This window comes from Fukomys damarensis, unplaced genomic scaffold (genome assembly GCF_012274545.1).
Source record: "Fukomys damarensis isolate Sample0158 unplaced genomic scaffold, DMR_v1.0_HiC HiC_scaffold_20, whole genome shotgun sequence".
Classification (NCBI taxonomy): domain Eukaryota; kingdom Metazoa; phylum Chordata; class Mammalia; order Rodentia; family Bathyergidae; genus Fukomys; species Fukomys damarensis.
In genome coordinates, this window is record NW_022900932.1 from 41,804,047 (window position 1) to 41,808,844 (window position 4,798).

General features: G+C 39.2%; 1 protein-coding gene across 1 annotated transcript in view; it reads left to right on the top strand.

The window, feature by feature from the left end:
- Kif11 (kinesin family member 11) overlaps window positions 1–4,798 on the top strand; it is a 57,285-nt gene that overhangs the window by 7,023 nt on the left and 45,464 nt on the right. The gene's annotated exons all lie outside the window — the stretch shown is intronic.

Below are 4,798 nucleotides of genomic sequence, written 5' to 3' on the forward strand. Positions count from 1 at the left end.
ATATATATATAGTGAATGTAATCATGATGAACTGCAAACATATACTTAAAAAAAAGACATAATTCCCCTATGATCTCTTGGAAAGTGTCCCAAGGTTGAATAAAGAAAGAAAGGGACTGAGAATACAATTGCCACCTCTTTTAGCTCATGGTAAAAGAAGCAAATTAAGTTTTGTTAATTTGGAAGGCTACTTCTGAAAGAATGACTGGGGAAGGTCTCTGAGCAGTACATTGTGGCTAGAAAGGTAAAAGGAAGCAATCAATGAGAGGTGAAAACTTCATACATGGGAAACATCATTTGGGATAGCAGACACTCTGGCATATTCCAGGGACTGACAGGAGGCTAGGAAATGAAATAGAAAACATCGTTCCCTTTCTCTCCAAAATTTTTGCTATGAAGCTTATACTCTTAGGAAACTAAAATCAGTTACCAAAATTTGGGTTTGGGGATACTCTATATATAAACATTTTGAACAGTTCTTTACAAGTTTATGAACTGTTCATGAATTGCACTTTTCCCTTAGTTTATAAGAACATTCAGACATAGGTATTATTGTTCTCTGTAGCATTCGTACCCACAGACATATGATAAGGAAACCTAACGCTAACGTAATGATGGCAAGTATGAAAACAGATGACTAAAGTCAAATAAGTTTTTCTCAACTGTTCACAAGAGTGTTGCTTAAGAGCATTAGAAAAATCACACAAGTACTGGGTGTGGAGGTGCGTGCTTATAATCCCAGCACTCAGGAGGTGGAGACAAGAGGATCACTGTGAGTTCGAGGCCAGCCAGGGCTATATAGTAAGTTCAAGAGCAGCCTGAACTATGTAGCAAGACTTGTCTCAAAAAACAAACCAACATACAAAGAAACATAATTAAGAATTTAAAAAATTTTATTATTATGTTTGCAGCACATGATTAAATTCATGTGGGTAGTCGGTACATGTACAGAACACATCTCAAAATTTTTAGCACCCCCATCTTTTTGTCCCTTTTGCAAAAGACATACCTCTATTTCCTGATATTTTTATTTTGCTCTTTGTTTATAGTTTGGGTTTCTCATATAAGAAAATCCATACAATATTTAATCTTGTCTGTCTGATTTATTTCACTTAGCATTATGGTCTCAAGGTGCATCCATTTTCCATGATTCAAGTGTAGCCTTCTTTATGGCAAAGGAGTAGTCCATTGTGTATAATCCCACATTTTCTTTCTTTATTTATCTGTTGATGAATATAGGACGTTTCCAATATTTAGCTATTATGAGTTGTGCAGGTATAAATGTAATATGCTGTCTAATTCTTTTGGGAAGATACCTAGAAGGGGAATAATTGGGCTAAATGGAATATCTAGTTTTAGTATTTAGAGGGGTCTCCATACTGATTTCTTTTTTTGTTTGTTTGCTTGATTTTTGAGACAGGGTCTCACTATGTATTTGAGACTGACCTGGAACTCACTATGTAGCCCAGGCTAGTCTCGAACTCACAGCGATCCTCCTGCCTCAGCCTCCCAAGTGCTGGGATTACAGGCGTGAGCCACCATGCCCAGCCTCCATACTGATTTCTGTAGTGGCTGGACCAGTATTCATTCCCACCAACAGTGTAGAAGAGTTCCTTTTTCCCTATATTTGATTACATGATGATTCCACTCTTTCTAGTATAAGATAGAAACTCAGTGTTGTTTTTTATTTGTTTGTTTGTTTCGATACTGAGGATCAAACTCAGGTCCTTGTGCTTGCAAGGTAGGCGTTCAAACCATTGAGCTAAATCCCCAGCCTCCCTCAGTGCTGATTTAATTTGCATTTCTCTAGCGGCCAGAGATGTTGAACATTTTTTCAAGTATTTATTGCCCATTTGCATTTCTTCAAGTAGTTTCTATTCATTTCAGTTGCCCATTTTTTGATTAGGTCTTTTATTTTGGAAGACTTTAATGTTTTTAGTTCTTTAAATTTTAAAAATTAGTCCTCTGTTTGAGGTATAGCTGGCAAATTTTTTTCTCATTCTGTAGGTTGTCCCTTCACTTCGTTGGCTATTTCCTTTGTTGTGCAGTAGCTTTTTAGTTTGATATGCTCCCATTTATTGACTCTTGAATGAAAATTTTTTAAGGTCATGGAAGAATGCTTAATTATGTTCATTTTTTTTCTTGAGACAGGGGGTCACTATGCCATTCAGGCTGGCCTTGAACTCCTTATGTAACACAGGCTGGCCTCAAACTCCCTATATAGTACAGGCTGGCCTTGAATTTGTAGCAATCCTCCTGCCTCAGCATCTCAAATATTGGGATTATAGCCATGTGCCACCACACCCTGCAATTATATTAATTAAGAATACAAAAATATATAATCAATTATGACATCAGTTATTTAAAATATAGACAATTGGAAAGAAATAGATTAAAATATTAGTAGCAACTGCTGGGCAGTAGAAATCTAAAATCTATATATTGGAGTTCCAGAAAGAATGAACAAAGAATATGAGTGAAATGTTCAATGAATAATTAAAAAAACATTTCCCAGAACTGAATGAAATAAACTGCCAAACTGATTCTCTGAGCACTTAGCACAATGGATGAAAATAAATGCACACCAAAGCTTATCACTGCAGAATTTCTAGTCCAGTTACCAAAATGAAATGTTATGCTGTGAACAGGTATAATAATCTAAATACAGATTCCTGGTTTATCTAAAAATTGTAATATTGGGTACACAAGGCAGAGAAAGTGGAGAAAATGGTAAACTTTAGAATTAAACCATCTACAATAAATAAATAAAACAATACTGTCTAAAAATGGCAACAGTAGCCAGGTGTGGTGGGGCACGCCTGTAATCCCAGCACTTGGGAGGCTGAGGCAGGAGGATTGCTGTGAGTTTGAGACCAGCCTGGGCTACACAGTGAGTTCCAGGTCAGTCTCAACTACACAGCAAGACCCTGTCTCAAAAAAACAAAACAAACAAATAAAAATGGCAACAGTATACACAAATTCCTTGCAAAAATAGAAATGTGCCAATGCTAGATTAAAAAAATAACTAAAAGTTGAAAGTGGTTGCTTCTTGGATAGAGATCTGGAGGAACTGGGGCATGATAAAGCAGATAATTTTTTGTTGTTCTTACAAGACTTTTAGAACTACTGTATTTACCTTAAAAATACTGTCATGTTTTACTACAAGAAAATCAATTTAAAATAACTTATATATGAACTATGTACACTCTTGAAAGAGAAATGCTAGACCAAAATCATCTGCAGTAATGCTGTGTTAGTAGAATTCAGATAAGTCACACTTACTGTAAGTGGACTGGGTGTGGTGGCATGGCCTGTAATCCCAGAACTCAGGAGGCTGAGGCAGGAGGATCACCAGGAGTTTGAAGCCAACCTAAGCTACATGGTGAGTTAAGGCCAGCCTGAACTACATAGTGAGATCTTGTCTCAAAACAAAAACATACAAAACAACAACGAAAAAACCCCAAGAAATTTCTAATTGTGGGCAGACTTTAAGGAAAGGTGTTCTTGCTAGTCTTAGAAATGTCATTAGTTTGGCTTCTAAAAGGTCAGTATAAAATAACATCTCAGAAATAATAACTTGCTTCGTGTTGCAAACTTTTAAAGTCCCTAAGACCATGGCCATCTCCATTAGATTTAGTCTTAGGCCCATGCAATAATGCAGCCCATGTTTTCAGAACCTTGCAGACACAAATAACTCAATGAGGGTTTGATATTGGGTGAAAAGGCCAGATGTGGTGGCCCACACTGGTAATCCCAGCACCCTGAAAAGCTGAGGCAGGGCGATTACACGTTTGAATCCTGCCTGGGCACTTCAGGGACCTAGCGAGACCCCTGGGGGATTTGCTCAGTGCAGAGGGGTTCAATATTCCTGGGGAGGTGGCAAGGTGAGTATGGGGGGGCAGCTGAAGTGTATAACTGCTTTTTAAAAAATATTTTCCTTGCTGAGTGGACTGTAGTAGAAAATGAGAAAAGAGTAGTGTCGCGAGCCGCGACGTCAGGATCCTGCCAGCAGGTCCTAAACCTGAAAGGATGAGGACAGAGAGACGGGAGGCACCTTTCTTCAGTTGCTTGCTTTATTACTGAACCTCTTCCTTTTATACTCTCCAGCATGGGAGCGAGGGCTGCACGGAAGCGAGGGAGCGAGGGCACCGCCCACACATTCCAGAGGGAAACAATAACGACCATTATGGGTTACATCTGCTACTAGCTGAACTCGCCCGTGGCTATGGGCGAGAGCACCTCCGTGCCTGTGTCAAGGCTCACCATAATGGCTCGCCATAATTCCCCCATCTTTCTTTGATAGCATGAAGAATGCTATCAACTCATCAGCCAAGGAACCTCTGTCTTAGGCGGCAGAAGTCTTCCATCTCCTTACCCGTCATCAGTCGCAGGGCTCATGTCCCAATACGACCTGTCTTAGGTTGGTAGACAGAAGCTTCCGTCCTTACCCGTCACTGAGTATCCCAAGGCGGGGGATCTAAGCATGCCAAGCCTGAGCCAAGTAAATGGCTACACACGTTGTATCATCATCCAAAGAAGCTTGTACAGCCATGGCTGAACGCTCTTAAACTGGGAACGCTTCCAGCATTGATATGAGCAGTAACCCAAAATACACAAACCAATCATAATAGCAATAACAATAAGCCATATAACAATCCAAAAAGGTGAAAACATCTTTTTCAAATTTTCCCAAACTTCTGTAGCAAAATCTAAATCAAGCCGGATAGAATTGGCATGAACACCAGACAAGACCTCAATGTCCAATGACAACTGATTAGTTGTAGTTAGAAATGTCCGA